At 43.4% G+C, this 27,256-nt stretch overlaps 1 protein-coding gene across 1 annotated transcript in view; it reads left to right on the top strand.

Annotated features, from left to right (window-relative positions):
* Nucleotides 1-920: 920 nt before the first annotated feature.
* Nucleotides 921-27,256, top strand: part of SVIL (supervillin) — a 155,392-nt gene continuing 129,056 nt past the window's right edge. The window contains exon 1 of the mRNA XM_037037053.1: nucleotides 921-947. The gene's annotated coding sequence lies outside the window, so the exon portion shown is untranslated. The remainder of the gene's footprint in view (nucleotides 948-27,256) is intronic.

Here is a 27,256-nt window from a genome sequence, read left to right on the forward strand (position 1 = left end):
TGGGCACCCTGTCCCGGGCTGAGTCATCAGAATTCTGCACTGGCACTCAGCCACTTAGGGTGTAAGGATTATCACCATGTGAGTCATCTTGCATACAAATTAGAGCGGCTAGGAAAATTGCAAGGGGAAATGCCAGTATATGTGTGTCTTAGTCCTAGTCTGGTGTACTTTCAGTAGGAGTGAGGTTTTCCTTCATGCCCCAGCCTTAGAGGAAAATAAATGTTGAAAATTTTGTTGCCCTGAAATTAATGGCAGGACCAAGTTCCGGCCCGGTCAATCTGGGCACCCAAGACCAGTTACTCTAGTTTCCTAACACTTTTACCCACTGTCTCATTTTCTAAGAAATGGGGCTTTTGTCAGCTCCTGTGGCTGTATGTGATGAGTTCCAACCCGTTCTCCTTGGTCCTCTCAAGTCCCCCTTTGTTATAAGGCTTCTCTCCCCAAAGCCTCTTGTTTGAATCTGATGTAAGTCTGTGTTTTAGAAAGTACTCATATTTACCCAAGATAACTCTTACCTTCAGAACAAATATATAAAATTTCAGTCACCACAGAACCATTAGACTTTAGAGAATTGTTACATAAAAATGACTTTATTCAGCGTTTAAGATAAAGGAGAAAGGGTCTTTTTTAAAAATGATTTTTTATGAAGTTGAAGAAGATGCTCTAACCAACACCTATGATTTGTAGTTGCTGATGTAAAAAAAATGATTGAAAGGATGTGCTTTACAAGCAGAGAATTAATCACAGCAGTGTGCCCTGCTTTGCTCATACATGTGGCTGTCTTATGTTATTTGCTGTTTTTCTTCTTAGATTTAAAAGTAGAATTCTTTTCTTGCTCCTTTTTCAGAGAGAGTTTGAGTAGATGATCTTGAAGACTGAGAGAGCCGAGCTGTGAACACTTTGAAGTTATTCTACATCTGAAGCCAGATTTAAATATTGGCATTGCAGTAAGTATTCAGGAAAGAAATACAACGGTTTTGTGGTTAACAAAACTGTTAACCGCAGTTTTGCCTGCATTCTGAGAATAGTTAAAAGAATGTTATGAAGGGTGAATTTGTTTGAATCACATTCAGCAAATCAGAGCTCTGAGAAAATTGAAGCTACCTCTGTGATTGGGGGTTTCTTTTTGAACTGAGCTGTGGCTGTGAGGGAAATTTCAGGGACTCTGTAAGTGAGACTTTGTAAATGAGACCAGACCTGGCCATAAAAAGGGGCGAGGGAGTGCCCTTCCAGGAACTGTTCTCTCAGAACTGCCTCTCTGGGGCCGTATTTCTCCAAGTGTGTTCCCTAGATTGTTAGTGCGGTGGGGACAGGTGGAGGAAGATAGGTCTGTGCTCAAATGAGTTTGGAGAACATGGGCTAAAGATAAACAGTCCTCCTTACTGAAGGATCTCCAAACCAGCGAGCCTTTTTCTCTCCGTGGGGGTGTGCAGTTGCCAGTGTTTATCAGAGCCCAGTGGGACTTTTTTCTTGTTGAACACCAGCCATATGTGGTGTTCGAGTCTAACACTATAACAATAAATGAGACTGGTGATGTGGGTGTATAGATAGTAAATAAGGTAAGAAATAAGGGAGAGCAATTATTGAGAGGCATGACAGTGTATTTAAGAGAATGGTCTAGGGAGCTAGGGGGCCTGGGCTTTAATCCCGAGTCTGCCAATTATAAACTGCATGACTTTGAGTAAGACACTTAACCTCTTAATTTCCAATCTGTAAATTGGTGATAATAGCACCTACCTAGTAAGGTTGTTTTGAGGATTAAAATGATGAATACATGTTGGCAATTACTAAGCATAATATACAAGTGTTACCAAATTTGTGCTTACAGTGATCATGGCAGAGTGCTTTGAAGATTACAGGATAGGCTGACTGGGGAAGAGATAGTGGTGGGTGGAGACTTTTGAATATGATGGTCCAGGACTGCTCTGCGGCAGGTTCCTGTAAGAGTGAGAAACACTGAGCTATGCAGATAGAGAAGCAGTGCAAAGGTCTGTGATTTATGCAGAGAAGCACTTGAAAAACCCAGTACCTTTTCATGAGTTAAAAAAAAAGCCCAAAACTAAACAACAGCAACAAACTAGGAATGGGGGGAACTGCTTTAACCTGAGAAAGGGCATGTGTGAGACCCACGGCTAACATTGTACTTGACCATGAAGGACTGAGAGCTTTCCCCTGAAGGTCAGGAACAAGACAGCTGTCATCACTTCTGTTCAGGGTGGTATTGGGGAGTGCTAGCCAAGGCAGTTAGGAAAGACTATAGAGTAAACGATTTCTAGATTGGCAAGGAGGAAGCAAAACTATATTCAGAAATGACGTGATCTTGTCCATGGGAAAGCCACTCAACTATTATAAGAACTACACAAGTTCAGAAAGATTGCAGGACCCAAATATTAATTGTAGTGCTTTGCACTTATAATGAATCTCAAATTATTAAGAAAATAAATTCTTTTATAATAACATGAAAAATAATAAAGTACTTAGCAATAAATGTAACCAAAGAAATGTAAAACTTAAAATGACAAAACTTCAATTGAAAAAAATTAGGAAAATCTAAGGAAATGGAAAAATATTCCATTTCTCAAAGACTTGAGAAAGTCTTACTTACTGTTGTTCAAATGGTGATATTTTCTAAACTTATCTATATATTCAGTATAGTTTCTGTCAAAATCTCAGATGGATTCTTTGCAGAAATTTAAAATATGATTCTAAAATTTATATAGAAATGTAAGGGGCCCAGAATAGATCACTGAATCTTGAAAAGTAGCAAAATTGGAAGAGTCAGTCTTCCCAACTCTAAAACTTAACACAAAGCCACAGTAATTAAGACATTGTGGTACTGGCCTAAGGACAGGCATACAGATCTTTTGAACAGAATTAGTAGACCAGAAATAAAACCATACATTTATGATAATTGATTTTTTTTACAAATATCCCAAGACAATTCAATGGGAAAAGAATTGTCTGTGCCACAATGATTTTGGGACAAGTGAATATCCACATGGATAAGAATAAACCTCACACTAGATTTTAAAAAATGATCTCAAAGTGGAAGAAAGACCCAAATGTAAGAAGTGAAACTATAAAATTCTTTAGAAAACAACAGGGGTGTTAATCTTCATAACTTTTGCTTAGAAAATATTTTTTAATTATAACACCGAAAGCACAAGTGACAAAAAATATATAAGTTGGACTTCAACAAAATTAAAAACTTTTGTATATCAAAAGACACTATCAAGAGCGTACAAAGACAGTCCACAGAATAGGAGTATTTGCAAATCATGTAATCTGATAAGAAGCTTGTATCTAGAATATATAAAGAACTCTCACATCTCAATGATAAGAAGATAACCCAATTTAAAAATAGGCAAAGATCTACCCTGGCCAGTGCGGCTCACTTGGTTGGAGCATCATCCTGTAAACTGAAAGGTCTAGGGTTCAAGTCCCAGTCAGGGCACATGCCTAGGTTATGCTTTGGTACCTGGTTGGGTGGGGCATGCTTGCACATACAAGAAGCAATAGATTGACGTTTCTTGCTTTGATGTTCCCCTCTCTTTCCTTCCCTTCCCCTTTCACTAAAAACATAAATAAGCATGTTCTTGAGTGAGGATTAAAAAATAGGCAAATATATGAATAGACATTTCTTCAAAGAAGATAGGCAAATGACCAATAGGTACATGAGAAGATCCTCAATATCACTAGTCATCAGGGAAATGCAAATCAAAACTGCAGAGAGATACTATTTCTAACCCAGCATGAAAGACAGACAGTAACAAGTACTGGCGAGGATGCAGAGAAGCTGGAACTCTCATACACTGCTGGTGGAAATGCAGGATCTCTCCAAGGAAACTGCTTTGGAGAACAGTCTGGCAGTTCCTTATACAGGGAAACACAGACGTACTTTATGATCCGGCATATCCACTCCTAGATACTTACCCAAGAGAAATGAAACCTTACATCTGTACGAAAGTGTAAATGTAAGCACTTGCTCATAGCAGTGTTATTTTAATAATCAAAGAATGGAGACCACCCAAATGACCATCATTTGATGAATGGACTAATAAAATGTTGTATGTCCCTAGGATAGGACATTATTCAGCCATAAAAAGAATGGAGAACTCAGGCATGCTACAATATTGATGAATCTTGAAAACATGCTACATGAAAGAAGTGGGAGATAAGAGACCACATATTGTATGCTGCCAGTTACGTGAAACTTCCAGAGCAGGCAGATCTGCTGCAGAGGCAGAAGGTGGATTAATGCTGCCTGGACTGGAGTGTTCAGGGCAAAATTGAGAGCAACTGCTAATGGGCACATGGTTTTTTTTTTGGGGGGGGGTGATGGAAATGCCTAAAATTAGTTTGTTAATGATTATACAACTCTATGACTACATTAAAAACCATTTAATCATACACTTTCAATTGATGGATTGTGTGGCATATGAATTATAGCAGTAGAACTGGTGTACATGTCAAACAGGGTGTGCTTTGCAGGTGGGGCTGTCAGCAGGCGGTGATAGATGGGACGCTGGAGCAAGGGCCAGGGAGGAATCAACAATGACCCCCCAAATTTGACCATGGCAGCTTCTAAGGAGAGAAAAGACTGGGAGTTGCTCTTGGTTTTCGGAGTTTTTGGTTTTTAAATGGGGGGAGACAGCTTTGAAAAGCCAGACTTCTGTTGTAGACAAACTGACTCTGAGTACCTGTGAAATATCCAACGAGAGATTTTAAGTAGACAGTTGAATGTGCCTGGAGAACTCAGAAGGACAGTACTGACTGGAGGTAAAATGTAGATGATAACTAAATCCACAGGTAACTAAGAAAATGGGGAGAGAGAGAAAGAGGGAGAGACGGAGAGGGAATGAGAATGACAAGGCTTAAGGTGAGGTGGGAAGAGGAAGAGAACCACGGAGAAAACAGAAGGAGCACCAGCCAGAAGGAAAGGGAAAGTAGGCCAGTGCTGGGTCACTGAACCCAGACGTGATAAGGAGGGAGGGGTCCACAGCACGGGTGCGATCTCGAGGTCAGGAAGAGAACCCAGGTGTCCTTTGGACTGCCAAGACAGGCGTTGCTCGTGACTTAGAGAAGAGTCGTAGTTCGGGAGCGCAGACCCCAGGTCAGAGTGGGCTGAAGCGGGATGTGAAGTGCTCAAGTGGAGAGAGCGGTGAGGCAGCAGGTGAAACTTGCCCTAGGATCCTTCCCTGCTCTGCTGAGACGCCGGAGAGGGAGTGGGAGTGCCCGTGGGGTTCGCAGGCATCGCTCCCTTGGAGCCAGCTCCTAGGGGTTAGATGCTGCCCATGGGGAGCTGCCAACCTATAGGTAAGGCTGGGGCAGGAGGGGAGTGAAGAGGGTTATTCTTTGGGTTTTCTCTCTCACGTTTTTATCTCCTTTTGTGATAAAGTAGAAAGAATTTTATTAATGTGCTTTTTTGAAGTTGAGGTGGAATTGTTTTAAATTCTTCATTTGAAATCAGAATAACGAGGAAGGGCATTGCACACTTTCAGATTCAGTCTTTATAAAGCAAAGTCCAGCTGTGCCGGCCGGGGCTTCCCATCTCTTCAGACGCCAGTGCAGCTGGAGCGGCTCCTGGAGCGAGGAACAGCTCCTCCCTTTCTTTCTCCTGAGTCGGTGGACCGCTGCTTAGGCTCTCAAGCCCATCGGATATTTTGGGCAAAAATCACGTTTTGAGCACATGTCTGTTGACTGCTCATTGTGTGAGGCCAAACATTGTTTGCTTTTCTTTTACAGGGAGGGTGTGTACACGTGTGCATGCAGGCACGTGCACACTGTCTGGTGAGTCACGTTTTTAAAGTTACCTCTTAGTGTTTTAGCTCACATTTCTGCTCTTTATTACGTGGCATGTAAATGGCTTATCATAAAAGAGTATTTTTAAAATCCACTGTTTTTGAACTGGCTTGGCACAAAATTAGAAAACATCCTTGTTTTCAAGCCCTGGTTAAAGGCTCCTTATAAGGATTTTTCGTGTGTGTGTGCTGGAGGGGCGGGGGGGCTGTGAAAAAAATTATATGGTTGTTGTTTGGTTGCGTTTTATTGTATATGGAGGGGGCATGTATTGGGGGTTTTAAGGGAAGCATTTTCAATACTTCATTAAAACATTCTTCCTCTGAAAGAAGCATCTTAATTTGTTCTAGAGCGCAGATCCATAGGGTGTTAAATTCATTATTATGAGAAAACTGTATTTGCAGCCTGTCCCATTTGGTTGGAAGCTAGACTGTCTGTCATCCACAAGGAGACAGGAAATCAGCAGCTTGAAAACGAGCTGTGCCTTCAGAGTGCTGTCCGTTTCAGCTGTCCCCTGCCCCGGGTGCAGGGAATGGTACTAACGTCTGTCAGCTTCCAGTCACCGGAGAATCAGTGTGATTATGGGCAGGGGATCACTTGAACCTCAACCTGTTATTTTGCCTCCAGGGCTGTGCTAATGGAAAGTTTTCGTATCTTGATTTTATTTTTTAATCACTTTTAGGAAAACACTTTGTGGTTCAATTTGATATTAAATGAGCAAAGGAAAGTATGTGTAAAAAGAACAGGTTTGTTCAGCCCTGCTTCCAGCTAACTGCTTTTAGGGAGGGTCATGACCAGGGTCGGACAGGGTCAATGTCAGGGTCTCCTGATTGTCTCTGAGACCTGGACTGCTGAGCAGGTGCTACTGACAACATTTTAGCTCGTTTTGTGCAGGAGGATGGATTGGGTTCCTTCTGCTCAGGATGGATCTGTGCAGACTGCTTGTTTCTCAGAAGGCTCCTTGTTTGTTTTGGGGCGCAGCCAGGCCTCTCCTGTGGGTGGTGTGCGCTGCCACAGACCTCAGGCCCCGGAGCTTGTGCTGTGCTTTGTCTGTCAGGTCGGATGGGCTGTAGGAAACAGGGGGCCAGGGTTTGGGACGGCGTCTGAGTGATGTTCATGAGCCTGTGCAGGCACAGCCTCGGCAGGTTGCCTTGAGATGTGGGACTCCGGGTGATGTGAAGAGAGAGCAACAGAAGAGACAGGTATGGGGCTTCTGTCTTTTCTGCAGTAACTCCACCTGGCTGCGCTTAGGGACTTGGTCAGCATGGGGCCTCACGCTCGCTCTTTGGTGTGCGTGTGGTGGTGATTTCGGGATGTTTGATAGAGTACTTAGTGTGCAGCATTCCTACTAAAAGTGCCAATAATTTGACTTTTTACGTAACAATATCGTTTTATTTTTTAAACTGCTGTGCTACCACCAAAATCTACTATCTAGCTTTCTCTAAATAGGAAAAGCAAGCACATAAAACTCATAAAGGAATCTTTCTTTGTGATCTTTTATTAAATTCCATGTAGGATATAGGCCTTATTTATAATAAAGTTTACCATAAAACAGGAAATAGAAACCATGGAAGACTATCAATCTACCTTTAGAATTCTTCATTCCTCACCTATTCTCAATTCTCTCTCTCTCTCCCTCTCTCTCTCTCACTCTCTCACACACACGCGCTTGCAACCACACCTGTATTTGCTTCAAAACTGGGTAGCAAACGTCCTGTAGGGCAACAGAAGGTACAATACAATCAAGTAAGAGGTTGAATATAAATTGGAACAAGCCTTAACTTTTCACTTTCATTTGGCTACTTTTACTAATTCTCTTGCCGGGTTTAGGCTTTTCAAACATTCTTTGGCTCTGGGAGAGGGCGTTGTATAACTGTAAAACTTGAGACTCCTGGCCCTAGAATAAATGTTCCTTTAAAAACCCTAAGGACAGAAAATTGGACACAGCTGTGCAAAAGAAAAGGGAAAGAACGCCAAGGGCTGGTCCAGGGTTGCGGGCGCCCCGACCAGCCTCCTTGAGCCCACTGGGACTGTGGTTTCTTGACTGGGAGCTTCAGTGGTCTTTTTGAAAGTCGTAGGAAAAGGCTAAGACCTCCCTTTAGAACTGGATGTTTCTGTGATGTGGTTAGGAGAGCATTCTGACTGGATTTGTTTTTCATTGTCCTGCTTGTCCTGTGCATATTCTATTGTGTTCCTCTGGAGAGAATTGGGATTTCTCGTCATTTTCTGCGATGTTGTGATTGCACAGTTCCCACTTAGGAGTAAGCTTCAGAGCTGAAGCAGTTCCCACCAGCCAGAACAGAGAAGAGGCAAGGAAACTGCCCCTCCGCTCCTCCCTCGGTCACAGGGTTTCCCTCAGGACGAGCAGTCTTTAAGTGTAGCCCTGAGGACACAACATTGCTGCTCCTTGCTTCCTGTCCCCTGGGCGGCCGACTTCTCCCAGGTTGGCTGGTGGGTGCCCCCAGTTGGTTTGTGGCCCACAGGAGCCATCACCATGGACCCTAACCTCAGGGCTGCATGGGATTAATCATTCTGCTCTGTGTCAGACTGTGTAATGGTGATTCATACTTCTTCCTCTGCAAGATTAGATTACTTTAATTCTCATATCCTGACTGTGCACCAGGGATTTGAAATACTTGTTGGTATAGAGAGCAGTGTCATGTTGCTGGGCAAAAAGGACTGACCTTGCCCACTTGGCCATCATCAGAAAACTCTTAGGGCTGGCCTGTTGTGATCTTGCCTTCAGTTAGTTCACCTCGGAGGCTGCAGGCAGGGCCTCTGCATGCACCTGGCCCAGGTGCAGTGTACTTCCCTAAGTGAGGCTGTGTCTAGGTCTGAATGCGTGAGAGATGTGCAAGGGAGTCCTGCATTGAAATCGGGCACTGCGTAGTGGGGAAAATCTTCCTCAAAGAGGTACTTGGGAAGGAAGTAAAATGATTCGGGCTGTGGGGCAGTCACCCTGAAGCCAGCAGGGCCTGTGAGCAGAATTTGCAGGATGGTGGGAGCAGAGAGAGGTCAAGGAGCCTTTGAAAAACCTCTGTGTTCTGGCTCTCTTCCTTTAAACTATGTATTATTCATTCTGCTCTTTCAACAAATACTAATTGAGCCCTTCTATGTCCTGAGCACTGGAGTTTAACAAACATCTACAAAACAGACGCAGTCTCTGCTCTCCTGGAACTCGCTTTGCTGGGGTGGGCGGTGGTACTGCTGTAGGAACCTGGGCTGGAGAGAGCCGAGAGCAGGGTCAGGAGGAGCAGGGAGAACTAAGTGTAGTAGTTTGAGGGGTATTTGCCTATTTATTTCCTGTCTTTCCTCTGATACAATGTACTCTGTCCACTGCCTTTATATTTTCCATAGATTGCCCTGAACGGATTTCTTCCTACATGCTGATAACATGGTCTCAGGAGTCCATGAGATAACGTCAGGGCCTTTGAAGGATTTATCTGTTACAGACTGAACCTGTGTTGGATCGAGCGTTTTAATCTTTGTTTACTGCACTACTGTCCGCTAATTCTCACTCCAGAATGCCTTGTGTTAACGTACTTCTCTCTCCTTGGACCCCCTTCCTGCCTTTCTTCTCTCCTTTCTTTTCTCTCTGCTGGTTCTCTCCATTTGTCTTTCGTGAAGGTGAGACTGCAGCACTTTGCTCTGGATTAGAGTCTCCGTTGTCTAGAACTGGATGGGGCTCTGGGAACCTCAATCTAGATATACAGTTTTTGGTCTCTAGACTAAAATCAACTTTTTACTTGATGCAGCTAAATGAGAAATAGGAGAAAATGAAATAAATATTTCATAAAGCTAAACTTAATTAGCTTTATTTTCTTTTCAACCTTTTAGTTCTTAGTGTTTTCCACCTACCCCAGAAATTACTCATCCTGCTGAACTTCGCTCCCTTCCCTCACAGCACTCCCTGCCACCCCTCGTTGGACTCCTCCCCCGCCTCGTTCTCCCACACTTTGGTCCTCAGACAGTGCCCTTCTCCTCAGTCTTGTAGCCCCTGTCCCAAGACAAGAGTCACTGCCGAAACCTTCGGGTAGGAAGTCACCAACTGTGCTGCCAGGAGCCCCAGTTGGGGCCACATGTACATTTGAAGCTATAACACGTAGCAGTTCCATTTTGTAAATTACTGGTACTGTGGCCCAAGTGTGCAGCCCTCACTTAGGATTCTATTTCCAGAAGAAAATGAGAATGAATTTCACAAGGGGACCCACACTGAGCAGGAGAGTGCATGCGCTGTGCCTCCAACCCTAGGTGGGTGGGTTGGGGTGGCTTGGTTCATGGAGGCTGGGAACACTCTTGCAGAGAAAGCTGCCCAGGCCCTCCCTGCTCCCAGTGCCTCTCTGAGGTCTGGATATTGCTCCTGGTTCTCCTTTGTGACATGGTGCAGATATTTGCCTGTTCACACACTCTTGAAGAGCAAACAGAGGTTCTTTGTATTTTTCATTCAGGAGTAAGAATATTCCATTCCCTCTTGGTGTTTGGGATCAGCAGAAGAAACTACTTGTGGTGCAAAGCTTTGTGTCAACAACAGCACGGAAAGGAAAGAGCCTCCAGGGTGTTCTGTGGGGCAGGAGGTCCTCACTCCACCAGCTGCATCACTTCAAAGTCATGTTCCCACTTGAGAACCTCTGTGATTCTGCCATGTGACAAATTGACAGAAATCCCATATTTTGAGATATATAGTGGCCTAAATGGATCATGTCATTCTTTGTGCATCTCTGATTACTCTCAAGACTCTGAGTCTGGTGTCCAGGAATGTGATGTTGGTCCAGCTGTGCGAGAGACTGCATCCCTGGAGCCAGGACTCATAAACGCGGTCCAGGCTCCCCCTTGGCAAACTCACATTTCATTTTGACTGTGAGGCCAGCAGTTCTGTTCATGCTGAGCATTGCTACACACCCATGTTCTTGAAGCAGCAGCCTGGGAGAAAAGAGTTGGCTTGCTCATCTGTTGTTTAAGCCAGTGACCTACACATGACCTTGAGACTTGAAAGATTGTCATCTAAAGCCAGTGAAGTTCTTCATGAGCTTTGAGAGAGACACAGACAGACAGACAGACAGACTCATTGCTTGTTCGACTTAGATTATCAGGGAGAGGGGAAATTTGTTGGTTGAAAAATAATGTTGACCAAAAATAATATCCCCCCTTTTTTGCTTATTCAAAAAACTACCCAGAAACAACATTATTTGTCCATGGTGCAGAAGGCTCAGAGTGGTGTATTCAGTGTGTGTATAAGGAGACTAAGGCATGTCCCTGTCTTTACTTAGAGATGCCACAATTCTAAGTTTATGGGGAAAGAAAAAAGAATGAAATGAAATTATTCCAAGTCTTGTCCTGTCATAGCAGGAGTTAGAACATAATGTATACAGGTCCTAGTTGCCAGGTCTTCCCATCCTCGGGGAATGAGCAGCTTAAAAAAATACTTCTAATGATTGCTCAAGTCCATTGCCATTTAGGAAGCGGAACTGTTCAGAAGGCAGCAGCAGTGAGACAGAGAGTGTTTTTGTCTTTTGCTCCCCGCACGGACGGTGCTGGCCAGGGCTTGGACATCAGCCCTCCTCTGAGAGAGGTACTCTCCACGGGAAAGGTGAGCAGTGAGGCTGGTGCCCAAAAGCACCCAAGCTGGCTGTATCTATTTTATTTTCTGCCTGTAAGCTGAAGAACCAATGTGTCACTCTCCAACTTCAGAGGGGTATTAAGTATTGATTAATCAAATCTGAAAAAAAGAGAGAATTTTGTTGCCGAATTACAATAAGAAAAAAAGAACGAGCTGCAAGCTATTTTGATTCTGGTTGTCAGTTTCCATATACAAACATTCATGACCTTTACTGAGTGGCAGACATTGGTTGATAGGTTGTGTGGATAGAGGTGTGATGGTGTCCCTGGCTTCTGGGCGCTAAGAGAATAAAGGCTGGAAATCATAGACCATATCAAAGAAAGGTTTATAGGTAAAATAATGTCAACTGAGTCATAAAGAATGATTAGCAGTAGTCCTCCACCTTTTTTGGCCTCAGGGACCAGTTTCATGGAGATAATTTTTCCACGGAGGGGGAAGCGGGTATTCAGGAGACCAGAGGCGCTCAGCCGGTAATACGAGCACAGCTTTACCGGTGGCGCACCTCCTGCTGGGTGGCCCAGTTCCTAACAGGCCACGGACTGGGACCAGTCCATGGCCTGGGGGTAGGGGACCCCTGGATTAGGGGATTTCTAAATGAGAAGGAAGGGAAGAGCGCACTGGCATACAACCACTGTGATCGCTGTGGTTTCTCACCGTCACCTGCTGGGGGCAGGATTGGTGGGGTACGTGGCTTGAAGAGATAGGCAGGCCCTCAGGCACAGAGGCCAGGGTCTTTGGCATCTCCAATAGGCCAGGCATTCTCAGCTCTGTTTCTCACCGGGACATGTGTGATGGATGCTCTCCTCCTGTGTCACACACTCTGAGTGTATCCACATGGGGCGTTGGTAATGAAGCGGGGCGTTAAAATTCCTCGTGACATCACAACTACTGGCATCCCCCCTTTAAAAGGCAGTCACGGCAGATCTTGGTCCGTAGGAAATGATCTCTGGGTCATCACTCAATCCTTTTTTCTACCACTGATGAATCTCTAAGTGCAAGAGGGCGAAAGTGACTCTTTTAGAAGGACATTCTTACATTTACTCTTCAAGCACATTTAATTTGAAGAGTTTGTCCAGCAGCTTTATCACTGAGCACTGACTGGCTGCCCAGCCCTCAGGCACCAGGCCCTCTCGCGGAACTGCTGCCAGAGCCCGGGCTGAGCTTTGGGCTGGGAGGGATGTGCCAGGTTAGGCTGGGCGCAAGGCATCCTGCACACAGTGGAGAGGATGGGTTTGGGGAGGTGTCGGAGGTTGAGGGGGCAGTCAGGGGCTCTGGCAAGAGGCAGGGAGAGCATTACGGAGAGGTGGAAGTAGTGGGGAAGCCTGCGCTTCAGGCAGCAAGACTGGGTGATGGCTGGAATGGAAGTGACCAGCCTGAGTGAGACTGTGGTCACTTAGGTAAACAGGGACACGTGTCATAATGTGAGAGGACGGGTGTCACCACGTTGCTGTGATATAGCTAGTGTTCTGAACCCCAGGAAATGACCACCATCCTGAATCCTGCCTCAGGTGTGGCAGAACTCACTCTGGCAGAGGTGGGGTAAGAAAGTGACTGCCCAGGGTCAGGGTCCTGGGAAATAGACATTTGAGGGAGAGGAAAGGAAGGAAGGGCCAAGCACCAACTAAGGATGGGAGGGGTCAGCAGGGCGTGGAGAGAGACAAAGAAGTGTTTCAAGAGAGCGTGCTCCATGAAGTTGGAAGTAGTCGGATCAGATGCCTTGGAGAGGCCAAGTCCTCCGGGAGAGCCTGTCCTGGTGGGCAGCAGTTTCTGGGTGCGAGGGAGCTGGAACCCAACTGGAAAACTGATAGGGGAGCAAAAGAAAACTGGGGGAGGGAAGATTGTAATTGTGGAAGATGAATTCTGATGAAAAGTGGAGGTACGTTTGCACAACAGAATACTACTCAGCCCTAAAAAAGAGGGAAATCTTACCTTTTGTAACAGCACAGATGGACCTGGAAAGTATTATGCTAAGTGAAATAAGCCAGTCAGAGAAAGACAAATACCATATGATCTCATGTGTATATGGAATCTAATGAATAAAATAAACTAACAAAGTAGTGAAATAAGCCAGTCAGAGAAAGACAAATACCATATGATCTCACGCATATGTGAACTCTAACGAACACAATAAACTAATAAACAAAATAGAAACAGACTCACAGATGCAGAGAGTAGACTGACAGCTGTCAGAGGGGAGGCGTGTTGGGGGGCTGAGTGAAATAGGTGAAGGGATGAAGAGATTAAACAAAAAGCAAACGAAAAACCAGACACAGACAACAGTATGGGGATTACCAGAGAGGAAAGGAGGCAGAAGGAGGTAAAGGGGGGATAAGCGTCGATGGAAAGAGACTTGACTTGGGGTAGTGAACACATACAATGTTCAGATGTCGTATTATAGAATTGTACACCCGAAACCTTTATAAGTTTATTAACCATGTCACCCTAATAAATTCAATTTAAAAAAGAGACACAAGGCAGGCAAGTGCTTGCAGGGGGAAGTGGGCTGGGGGAGCTTGTGGGGTGGGATGAGGGAGGTCGGAGCACGTTCTGGCCGCTCAGCTGTCCATCATCCAGTGACGTGAGAGGACAGTGTGTCCTCTGTGTGCTCCCCGGCGTCCCCAGAGCTAATTGTTTCTAGGAGGCTAGTTTGGCCCTCAGCGGGGACAGGTCAGTATTTGGATCTAGGCTCTATGGATTCTGAGAGGATATAGGCACTGAAACATAGCAGTTGGTTCCTCCTACCACTTGGAAGGCCAAACTTGTACCTTGTGTTTTTATTTTCAAGTATACAACCTGTAAGACTCCAAAACTCCAGAGTTTGAAAACTTGTTTTCTATACTATTTATGGTAGCACTATATTTGATATGGTCCAGCCTCCCTGCTTTTTTAGAGAGCTGTTTTCTTGTTATTTCTCAAGTGTAGGTCAGATTTTGAAAATTAGTCATCTTGGGCAGTGGACTGAACCCCTGAAAATTGTGCGGAGGAATCTTGCTCTATTATAGGAGACACCCTGGGTGTTAAAGGTGGTCTTTTACGTACCCATAACACCTGCCAAGTAGACATTTTTAATTGGAAAATGATGCTTTCATTTCTAACTTTGTATCAAACATTTTACTTTGGATCAATGACTTTCTTATAGAAACATTTCCAATTTGAATTTCTTAAGACGGCGTCGATGACAGGAAAATTTACTGAGATTTAGTTAAAGTACAATTACAGTTAAGTAGCCTATTTACAAATGGGTTGCATTTGAAAGTTTCATTAGAAGTAGTTTTTTCTTTAATGTTTGAACTTTTAATTTTGAGATAATTGTAGATTCAAATGCAGTTATAAGAATTAATAATACAGAGACAGCCCGTGTACCTTTTACCCATCCCCACCCACATGGTACCATCTTGCAAAATGATCAACTAGTCCCAGTACAAGGATATTGGCACTGGTGCAGTCAGTGGAACAGAGATCCAGAGCAAAGGGGCCTCCCGGTGCCCTCGAGAGCCACTTCACCCCCAGCCCTAACCTCTGACCCCACGACTATGTTTTCTAGTCCTACCATGTTGTTGTTCAGGGAATGTTGTGTAAATGGAAATCATACAGCATCTAGCCTATTGGGATTGGCTTTCTTTCGCTCTGCATAATTCCCTAGGTATTCATGCAGGTCGGTTGGTGTGTGTGTTAAAGTTTGTTTCATATTATTCCATGGCATGAGATGCCACTGTTTATTTAAGCATTCATCTGTTGAAGGACATCTGAGTTGTTTCAGGTTTGGTCTATTACAGATAAAACCACTATGAACTTTTGTATTCAAGCTTTTGTATGAAAATAAGCTTTCATTTCTTTGGAAAAATATCCGGAGTGCAATTGCTGAGTCATTTGCTAGTTTGGTTTGGCATGTTTAGCTTTCTAAGGAACTGCCAAACTGTTCCCGAGAGTGGCTCTGCCTCTTACGTTCCCACCAGCCACGTGGGTGAGTGACCCTTCCCAGAAACTGGTGTTCTCACTATTGTTTACTTTTTGCCATTCTAATAGGTGGGTAGGGATGTCTCATTGTGGTTTTAATTTCCATTTCTCTAATGGCTAATGGTGCTGACTGTCTTTGTGTGCTCACTTGCCATCTGTGTATCTTCTTTAGTGAATTGTCTCTTCACATCTTTTGCCCATTTCCAAATTGAACTGTTTGTGCTTTTGCTGTTGAATATTGAGAGTTCTTCAATATTCTAGAATTGCAATTTGCATGATTTTCTCCCATTCTGTAGCATATCTTTTCATACTTTTAACAGACTCTTTCATGAAGCAGAAGTTTTCCATTTTCTTCTATTTTTCTAAAGTGTTCCATTTTACATTTAATTTCATGACTCTTGGTTAATTTTTGTAAAAGCTGCGAGGTTTAGGTCAAGGTTATTTATGCATTTTTTTCACCAGTGGATGTCCAATTGCTCCAGTTCTAACTGTTGAAAAGGCACCTTTTGTCAAAAATAAATTGGGTGTATTTGTGTTGGTCTATTTCTGGCTTTTCTAATCTATCATTATAGCTACACAGGAGACCTAAATATGGATAGACTAATTACTCTCACTTTATTCCTCTTTTTCAAGATTGTTTTAGCTCGTCTAAGGCCTGTGCCACTGCAAATGCATTTTGGAATAAGCTTGTCCATATCTACCAAAATCTTGCTGGGAGGTCCGTAAGGCTGCATCAACTATAGATAGTTTTGGGGAGGACTGACATCCTTATCATGTTGACCCTTTCAGTACACGAACACAGTATATGTCTATTGTTTTAGTTGGTTCTTCTTTGAGGTCTTTTATCAACGTTAAGTAATTTACAACATACAGCTCCTGTATAAGTGCATATCTAAATATTTTGCTTTCTTTCCAATGGTTGTAAATGGTATTGTTTTCCACATGTTCATTGTTGTTATGAAATAGGAGTAATAGACAGAAAACTGTACTTGAAAAATAATTTAAAAAAACATTAAAAAAAAGCACTAAAAAAAAGAAATAGGAGTTATAGGGATATGAATGTAGTTTCTCTTAGAAACAAATATCATAAAGATATGTGGTTCCTGGATTCGCTCAGGAAATCTAGATTAAAACTCATAATAAAGCAGATATCCTGAACAGTTACTAGAAAGAATAGTAGATTTCCATGTTGTTACAATACTATTATTGAATAATAGCAAATGAGAAATAGTTATTTATCAAACATCTTGGAAACTTCTAAGTTCAGTCTAAGCCTAGTTCTCATTTTAATATTAATTCATAGTAAATGATTTTTCATTTTCTTCATGGGGATATCATGAAATCTACTCTGGGGCACATCAGGGCTGATTACTGTCATTTTTCAGAGAGAAGTGTGTGTGACAGGAGATTCCAGAGTTCGGCAGATCACAGAAAAATTGAAGAATGTATTTAAACAGATCACACAGGAGAATTAACTAGCATGTGAACAAAGTCTAAAGGGGCATGTAAACTAGACATCTGAGAAGAGCTGTTCTGTTAAACTCTAAGGCACTACCCTAGGCTGGTGAGGCACAACTCTTAGGCATCGAAAAGTTAGGTGTTTCTCCACCTGTCTTCTCTTAAAAGACCCTGTAGTCAACTGTTCTACGTAAATTTTGATTTATCTTTATGCTGCTTTGCTCCAGGGGGAATCTTAATCAGATTCTATAAATATATAAAATAAGACAACATAAAATTAAAAATTGATGAAAATTGGTCAAAGGGAAAATAAGATGAGGGCTGAGACGAAGATTAGGAAGCAGAAGTCATGCTGTGATGTTCTATTCATCGTCTTGAAAAGGGTAAGAAATTTGGCTTGGACAAGTACTTTTACCCCTTGCACAAAATAGTCTGGTGTTTAATTGTTACAGCTGTCCAGGGTGTCTCCATCTTTCACTTGGCCCCGAGCCTGTCTGTTTAGGGGGCGGTGGGCGTTGTCCTACAGGGTTAATTAATAACAGGACTCCAGGTCCCGCTTTGGGAGGCATCTGCTGGCTGATGCAGCTGGTGGTCTGAGAAGGGACACTCGGAGGCACGCCATCCCGGCCTCATGGCGTGTAGCATGGTTTGGGGTGTAGCTGACTTTGTGGTGTATACTGAAGTAAGGATGAACAACTGAGACCTTCTGTCATTCTTCTTAAGGACACCTACTGTTGTAAGTACTTTTGTCAGCAGAGTGATAATTTAGTTTTAATATCTAAAAAAATGCTAATAGCCTTTTAAGAAGTGGTTTGCTTGATAGGTTTTTTTGTTTGTTTGTTTGCTTGTTTAGTATTTTTGTTCATTTGTTGGTTTTTAGTTAAGGTTAACTGGTTAAGGTTCTTCTGGTTTTTGAGTTGAGTCACCTGAGATCCATCTGAGGATAGTTCTTGCCAGTTTGGAGCATTGTCTTTGGTTTAAAAAAAATACTTGTTTTGTTTTTGAGGAAATGCTTCCGATACAATTCTTTCTTCTGATGACTCATTCTCTACAATTATTGAAAACGGGAAGAAGTCCACAGATGTCTACACAGTTCTAAACTTGTAACTAGACCTGTGCCACTCGACACGCTATTTCATGTATTTATATAGGTATGTTACTTTTTGAGTGTTCAGCTTCTGACCTTTATCAATGCTGTTTTTTTTTTAACCCAGAAACTAGAGTTAGAGAAACAAGTGCCAGCCCCATTCTGCACTGTTGTTAGCCTGTTCAATAGACTGATGTTGCACTTTTTAATTTCTCTGTATAAGAAGCTGAAAGACAATGCGAACAAACATTGCATTTGAGGTAGCTGCTGGCCGGGCCTGTTGCAACAGCTGATGGGCTCCTCTGAGTTCCAAGAGCTATTTTGGTAGATGAGCTGGGATCAGGACTCTCCAGTTCAGGCCATAAAAGGCCCGTCCCCTGTGAGCAGCCCCACTGCTCCTACCCGCGTCCTTCCAGGCTGAAGTGTCCTCAGGTTTCACGTGGATTTACCCAGTAATGGATGGCCACACCAAGGCCAGATCGGGGAAGTTCAGCATCAGGGACACCGGGAGACTGACAACTTCCAAAAGGAGACTGTTTTTGATAATATTTTGGCGGTCTTTTTTCAGAGAAACTTTGGGGATGTAGCCTTCACCTATCTGCTGCAGTCGGCACCCACACGCCTCGTGGAGAGCGCCATTCTAAATTTATCCTGTTCTGAATCATCACTTTGAATAGACGCACTTGCCTGGTTGGTGTTGTGATAGTTGATTTTGTACAGTGTTTCTTGGCCTAACTTTTCCTATTTTACTTTTTGTTTAGAATTTGAAAGTAGTGTTCGTTGACAGGAGACACAAAGAAAATTCTCGAGGACACCCAAAGCCGGATTCGAGGATATACCGTGTTTTGTTTGGTTTATTTTTTAATTAGAAAAATAAGGAAGTGCAGTTTGATTTTTCTCCCCTTGTAACGTAGAGGAACAAGGATTATACAGAAGTCTGAAGTAAGTGAAAAATCTTTCTCTAAGTCCAAGTGCAGTTGCTTTTCCGTGCCGTCTGCCTGAGCATCTCCCAAGGCTTAGTGGAGGGCAGGCAGTGCGGTGCCTGGCCAGGGTGAGTTGGTGACTGAAGGTGCCCCCTGGGCACATAGGGCATAGTGTTGGGTGTTGGAATGATTGGATTTTTTCCTTAAAAACAAAAGAACTTACTTTATCGTACTGAGAAGTTTATACTAACAATTTGATTAATATGATTTAGTAACTGCTTCTGTCTAAAAGTTAGCACTTGAAGCCTTGAAACAAAAAGTGTATTTACAACACAAAGTACTTACTTCAATGATGATAAGTGTGGGGGTGGAGGTCAGAAAGGCAAGTGTTACTTCGTTCCTATTATGAATACATCTGGAAACACAACTGACCAGTGAGCCTTTTGTGTGGTCTTTGTTTCCAGCGTTCTTTACCTTCTTCGTCGGTTCTTCAGGACTGATTTATAGAACCTCTGAGGTTCCACAATGCATTTTTTAAAAATCTCACTTTACTTTCTAGATTTTGAACTGTATTTTATTTCTAAATTATCCCCCCAAAATGCTTTTTAAGCCCCAGAGATAGCTGTGGCCTCTTTGTAATTTAGTTTGGTGATTTGATTCTGCTAAAAAATAGCAATGGGCTGTAGGAGACTTACGGCTTGTTTGACATATTTCACCTTCAAAAAAACTAAGAAAAAGATCATTTTTTTACACCAAATCAGACGAGCCAGTAGGAGCAGTAATTATTTCTATCAGGTAGAAAAAACGAACGTTTATAGAAGCGAGCTGCAGCAGCGAATATTGCTGTGGTTCTCAGCCTGAGGTAGCGCCACAACCCTGGCAAGCACTGGGGAACGCTTGGGGGTGTTTCTGGTTTTCACAGCAGTAATCAGGGCTGGCATTTGGGGGAATGTAGTTAAAGATTGTAAGCTCCCTGTAATGTGGGACAGTCACATAAGACAAAGCATCGCCCTGGCCAAAATGCTGGTGGGATCCCCAGCTGAGAAAAAGTATAAGGTGTAGATGTCCTCTCCCAGCCCGGGGGACGCAGCAGTGGGCTGGGCGTATTCTGGCTGCCTGTTCTCACCAAACCTGGGGAACTCTCGAGGAGCCAAGCAGCTGGGTGTGCTGACAAGAGTGGATGGGCCTTGTCACTCCTCTGAAGAGGAGAGGGGGTGAGACAGACTGGCAGAGAGAGTCCTCGGGAAAACGCACTTTGAATATCCGTCTAACTGGTGCCAGGCGCACAACTCTCACAGGGAAATGTGGTTAAAGCACCAGCTGACATTACTTCGTTCAGCAAAGCCAGGTATCTTTGCTTGTCCTTGGAGACACACTGTTTCTTGGTAACCGCCCCTCTGGAAGATTTTGCATTTCAATCAGAACAAGTATCTTTGGCAATACCTGGGGTCATTAAACATTCTACATTTGAGGGATGGTAGCCAAAGAAAAGGCATTGCTCAGGGTCAGGGGTTCACAGAGAGTGAGGAGATGAGCCACCAGGGGACTCTTTTATTACTGAGATGCAAAGGAAGTCATCTCCCCACTCCAGGTACTCCTGGGCTTTCTGGACACTCACTGCAATGCGACACTAATGCACACATCTCAGGGGTCTCCCCGTCACCAGGAGGAGTCCCCCATGTGGAGCTTCCCTGCAGTTCAACTCTGCATGGTTTTGTCACCGAACCGGGAGCTATGCTGTCACCTTGACTCCTCTCTCTATCGGTCACCAGGGCCACTAAGTCTATCTCTGAGTGATACTTCTGCCGGCCACCTCCTCCTGAGCCTTCTTGTCTCTTACTCAGATGACTGCATTGCCCTTCATAGGGTTTATTTTATTTTATTTTTTGCCCCTAGGCTCTCTGCTGCCCAGTCCACCCTCGGAATGACTTTCCTACACAAAGATCTGAGCATGTCGCTCTTGTGGTTCCCCATTGATTAAAGGGTAAAGCTCAACTCCTTAGCCTCCCTTTCAGGGTCTTTGATGTCACTGTTTTTGCTGGCACTCCTCCCTGAAGCGCTTTGCCTTCCCTTGCTTGCCCAGAAGCTGATAACAGATGAAATCTTCCCAGAAGCTTCCTCTGGCCTTCTGCCTCTGGGCTCCAGGGCCCTGGCACTGTGTTCGGGTGCTCCCTTCCGCAGCAGGGAGTGCCAAAGGGGTACGTGGATCCCAGCCCTCTCACCACCTCAAGATCTAGCCCAGTGCCCACTGCCCAGTGGGTGCTCTATAAATGTGGGTTGGAATGACTTGTGGATTGTCCATATCAAAATTTAACTGTACTCCATAACATGCTTCTCCAGTTTCATATATTATTTACCACAGAAGTGGGTGTTCTGTGTTATGAGTTATGTTTTCCCCCATATCTAATAATGCAAGCAGAAACATTTGTCTTACTGTTACAAGCCTGATGGGGTTTATAGATGAGTGCTTTTGCCAACACAGGAAATTAAGGTACATTCGGTGAAGTCAGCCACTTCATTATTGGAGCCTTGCCTGAAATGGAGGAACTCATCTAGTGGTGTGATATGACTTATGTACTTTTCCCAAGCTTTCAGCTTTGTGCTTTGGGTGAAACATCTCAGAGTGGTGCACTGCTGACCTCGGAGGGGAAGCCTAGCGCCTGATGTCTGTTCGGAGACAGCCTGTCTCACTTGCCTGTGGCCCTCCCTGTCATGGGAGGTTTGAAAGAGAAACGTATTTTTGCCTTATAACTTGATTATTCTCTTCTGAAAGTTGATCCTTTAATCTCAGATAAGTCCATAACCTACTTTTAATTGGCTTTTGTGTCAGTATAGTCAAAGAAAGAGCTTAACTAATAGTTGGTTTACTCATGTTGCAGCGTGGGATTCATTTCAGCAGGTTGAACGTGTCCCATCAGTACTGCCCACCTGTGTGCAGGTCTCCGGATCCAATGCCTGGCAATGAACATGAGTGAAATGTGTTCCCTGTGCCTGGTGGACTCATTCCTGCACGAGTTCAGACCCAGACATGATAAAGCTGCTATACAGTGGGCTGGAAGGGGTGAACAATAATAACATGCCATCCATTATTACTGAATGCCAAGCTTAATGCCATGCCCTTTACCTACATTCTCTTCTTTGATTTTTTCACTGGCCCCTGAGAAATACTACTAGCATTATTCCCATTCCACAGGGGACAAAACTGAAGCTTAGAGAAGCCTTCCAAAGGGCACATGCCATAGGGTCACAGTAGAGCTGGATTTGAACCCAGATATGTCTGATGTCACTGCCCACATTTATAACCGCTGCTTTAAACCAGTGCTTCTCAAACTTTCGAGGCATCACATGCATTCTTACTAAAGTGCAGATTCTAACTCAGTGGATCTGGGCAGGACCAGAAATCGACATCCAAAGCCCCAGGTGATACTGATGCCCCTGGTCCGAGGCCCGACTTTGAGTAGCACTGCTCTATGTGTGGAACCAGCGAGCTGGGAGGAACCAGGTCAGATGGGGATTTGAAGACGGCTTCTCCGGCGTAGAGGTGTCCTCCCAAGGCTGATCTGTCCCTCTGTGCTTTTCATTCCATTCTTCCCTGCTCTACCCACACAGTCGTCCACCCTTTCTCTTACTTTCCAATTTCTGTCTTTCTCCTGGCTCTTATTCCCCATGTTGAAAACATACTCAAGTTTCCTACATCCTAAATAAAGCTCTCCTTGACCTCACAGTATCACCTACTTCTATCACTGCCCATTCACTCGTCAGCACCCACAACTCAGTGGGCACCGTTCTCCAAGACCTCCCAATTGCTTTGACCTCCCTGAGGTTTACCTCCAAGCGCCTCTCTACAAGAATCCCGTCTCAGGTGCAGGCGGCTGTGGGGGTCCTGTCCTCTGTACTGAATGTCCCCAGACTGTAGAGCAATCCTGTCACCTCTATTTTCTAGACCATGTCTCTTCACCTGCTCAGCTCTCCCTCCTTGGGGTCCATGTTAATATGAAAGTTCTCATGCTGCTCTTTATACTGTGAATTATATGTCTTGTCCATTTCAGATAGACTGTATTCATTTGGGCTTTATAGCTTATTTTCTTTTTTAATTAGAAGTTGCTCACTTCTAGTTAGCTGTGTTAGGGTTTGTATTCTATGTAACTAGTATTGATGGAAGAATTATGTATAAAAAAGAGCAATTCGTTTCTAAGCAAAGACCTAAAGGGCTTTTGTAAATAATGTGCCTATAATTTGTAAACTGTTTTGATTAATCAGAGGTCTCTTGTTTCTTTCTAGATTTTCAATTACCTCCTGAGCATGGAAAGTTGGCAAATAATGTACATTCAGACATAAATTGTCATTAAACAGGAAAATTGTATTAATACTTTTATATTTTTAAGATTTTTAATACTTTAAATATTTTAGGCCCTGGTCTTTTCACACTTTCTGAAAATATTATATCTAATTTTCCTATCTAAACCAAAATTTTGAAAGATACGTATGTTATACACACTCAATAAGAATAAACAAGCCACCCTAACCAAAAACTCAATTAGGAAAGCAGTTGATTTTCAGCAGTGGAAATATGTTAAGAAGTAGGTAGGTTATGACAGGTAAAAAAACCCTTGAAAGTTTTTAGTAATGTTTTTATATGTAGATTTTCTCAGGAAAAATATTTTTTAATCTACTATGTACTAGGATGGCCACGAAATTCATCTATATTTATGTATGTTGCAATGAGTTCATCTCTTTAACAGTTGCTATTGTGAAACCCAAGAACAAATTACATTTTAATGTCTTTTTTTTTCTTTGCATATGTTGCTTTGGGTACTTAATGCAGCCAATGACTCTAGGTTTGAGCCAGGTTAGAAAAAAAACATGGGCATGTGAGGGTCTATGGTTCTCCAGATTATGCTCACAGTCCTCATTTCCACCAGATGTTCATCTTAGCCACACACACGTAATCATTTGACTTTGTCATTTCGTACAGTTTTGATTGAAAGTGTTGAATGTTTTGAAATTCCATGGTAGACAAATATCGTTGTGATGCAGTTGACTGGGATGAGTAAGCTGCGTGTGGTGCACAGTTCCCCAGCCCAGGAACCTCCCATTTGAGATGGAATTTATTTATTTGGATTTGTATCAGTTCTTTTCTCTGGAGGCTTCAAGGAGCTTTCAGGCAGCTAACAGTTCTTGAATATTTCAGAAGAGGGTTGTGGTGGGGAGGTGGAATGGGGACCACATGGAAGGAAAGTAATGTATGTGCACGCCAGAGTAGCAAACAAGCTTGTGCTCTTCCCAGCCTCCACCCTCCCAGAGCTTCCAGGAAGGGTTTTCCCTGCTCTTCACAGAGAAGGAATTTGGACATTGAAGGTGTTTAACCCTGAAGAGTGTTTGGGGCCATGGTGAAGAGTACGTGGAGGTGGCCCTGATTTTGTTAATAACCAGCTCTGTGACCTTGGGTAAGTTCATAACCTCTCTGAGTTTCATTTATTCAGATGAGTGTTGGACTGAAGGATTTCTAAGGTCCCTTCTACGTACTTGAATGCTGTAATCACAAGATTTCGGAGCTTGAAAATATTCTGCCTTTCCCTGGGAAGGAGACCCTGTACGTGGAAGGTGGTGGCGGTTGAGGTGGCAGCAGAAACAAGTTAGACACGTCTTGACAAAGAAGACATGTACATTTACAAATATCTTCTTACTGTACTCGTGGGACTCTGTGAAGTAACTGTGCAGCCAATCTTCTCAGCTGGCATGGTCACCATTCTTGGTCTTCAGTCCTTTATTTTTAGAAGTCTCAGTCATCTCTTCAGATGAAGCTCTCCTTTCTTTTGTGTTTATTTAAATACTTAAATTCTCTTTTCTCTTATTTATTCTTATCTTCTTTGGACTTTTGCTTTCTTCCCCTGATGCCTGAGATAAAACTGTTCTGTTCCCAACAGGAATAGGCTGTGCTCAGCCTTCTTTTCTCCCAGTACCTTTGTCAGCTCACTGCCTGCATTTGTTCCTTACCAACAGTTATTTTCTGAGCTCTCGCTGTGTGCCAGGGACAGGCATGGGTGTTGGGGAAGGAACTGTGAGAAACAAAATCTCTTTCCTCATGGGAACTTAGTGTTAATGGGGTCACACCCAAGTGCTCTGAGTGATTCTCTTCATCTTCAACCTTCTGTCTTTGAAGTGCTTAAATGAAAGGGTTTAAAATACCTGCTATGCTTCCTAACCCAGAGAAGGTGCTCCTTGGGTTTGGTGTCTGCTAGCTGTTCACATTTCGCCCCCCCCCCCTCAAAACTTGCTCCTCCCCTCTAGTCCATACTGGTCAAGTTCTTGTGCTTTTTTAAAAAAACAGATTGAATCAGGGCAAGTATAGGTCAGGCACCCATCTCTTTTTAAAAATTCACATTCTCCCCACTGTCATAAAGCACCATCCTGTAAAACATTGATTCACTGCCAAGTCAGAGGTTGCCGTGGATACCATTCAACCGGGATTATCCAGAAATGAATGAGTTAATCCACCTGACTTTTGCTTTGTCACACTTTGTCTCTCTGAGATGGTTATTATAAAAGTGAGCAAAAATTTAAAAGTAAAGGTAATTTTACCTGAAGACTTTGTAGTGAGTTTCGAAAGAGCTTAGTCGTATCAGATGAACTACTGTGTGTCACAAGCAGAGTGGGAGAAGCTGTCTTACAACAGAAACTTTGGAATCCAACACTGACTATCTGTGTCTTTCTTCTTTAAGATTATTTATCTGATCGCTATACCGTTGGTGAAGCTCATTTTATTGAAGCTAGTATATTAGCGGTTTTCTTGCCTACACTATGTGTTAGTGCTTTTTGTACGTTTAATTTTGCACAAGTTGTAAAGAGCATTCTTGGTTCACGGGGCTATAAACATTCCAACATTTGTCCTTCACAAGATAATTATTTCATTAAAAGTAAATTACAGTTTATTCAGTAGCACCAGATAAAAGTGTCAATTAGACGGTAAATGGATGCTCTAAGAGTTGAGGAGAACAAATTACTCAGGTACTTTCATGGAGAGAGTTTTGTGAGCCAAGAGTTCTCTGAGTATGGTCTGCATAATTTTTATGTACACCATCTCTCCGGCTAATGTGAGAGCCAATGATGCTTTCTATAATTAATGAGTTCAAATTAAAAAAAGAAAGAAAAATGACTGACAGGTGGATACTGTAGGGCAGGGTGGAGGCAAAATTGTTTATGCAGTGAAATTATGATTCAGAGAACCACTGTAAAAATGACTTTGTTGAGCAGATAATTTTAAACAGATTCATGAACAGGCTTGAGAAGGTTAGAATCTCTCCCAACAATTATTTGAAAAATGTTCCTTTTTTTGAAAACTCATCTAATGGAGGAGAAGATCTGTTGTTTTCAGCCGGTCTGTTAAAGGGGCGGTGGCTCCCGACAAGTTAAGAACAAATACCTGGAGACTGAAGACTCAGTGTGGTCATCTGGATAGAAGGGGGGACGTCAGCAGTGCCAGGGGTCCCAGGGGGTGCCCTCTGGAGGACGCAGCTCTCTCGTGGCCCCTCCACCCGCTGAAGCACTGTCCACGCCACTCACAGGTCTGTTCAGTGTGGGTTCATGAGAATGCTGTCTGGTTGGTGCTGCCCTGTAGGGTAGCCACCGGTGTCTGCTGAGCACTTAAAAATGTAACTAGTACAACTGCCTGCAGAACTGAACTTTAACTTGACTTAATTTTATTCCATTCAAACTGCAGTGGGCCTCTGTGCTGGGCAGTGCAGGTCTGGAGGAAGTAGGTTCGCACTTAACGCATCTGCTGATACAAGTTGGAGGACCGAGGTGCATCACCTGCTGATGTGCCCACGTGATTTGTGAGTCTTGGATTGCCGGGAAAAAATATAAAATAGTGTCCTTTTCAAAAGAAACTGAAGCATAGAGGAAACTGTTCTGTGGCTTCTTCAACCCTCCCAACAATCCACAGTTACGCACCGCCAGTGCGAACGTGCTCACACACAGACACCGTGTACTTTTGTAGGTTCTTCGTGGCTCTGAACACATTAAGTGTTCATTTCCATGCTTTGCATTGTGTATCCAAAGAGCCTCAGTCTGTCGTTCGACCCTCGGTGACAGCACTGGCGTGGGGCCCATCGGGCGCTGTCGGGGCGGCGCTTGCTTGATGGTCGGTGCCGGCAGGAAGTGCTGGGAGCGTGAAGTGGTTTGGGGGTTGTATTGTCACATGTCATTGGCATGTGCTTTGGCAGCTTTATTGTTCTTTCCTAAGTTGTGTTTTGGTTTAAGGTCATAGGGTTTTGTGACAAATTAGTTTACATATGTTTTGCTCGTTTTGGCTTTTAACTTTATCCATACATTATGGATACAAACTAAAGATGTCCTTTGGGAACAGAGCTGGGATGTGTGTCATTAAGAGGTGTCTCTGTGATGGTGGCTGGT

This window comes from Sturnira hondurensis, unplaced genomic scaffold (assembly GCF_014824575.4).
Source record: "Sturnira hondurensis isolate 20B ecotype Veracruz unplaced genomic scaffold, ASM1482457v3 Scaffold0022910, whole genome shotgun sequence".
NCBI lineage: Eukaryota > Metazoa > Chordata > Mammalia > Chiroptera > Phyllostomidae > Sturnira > Sturnira hondurensis.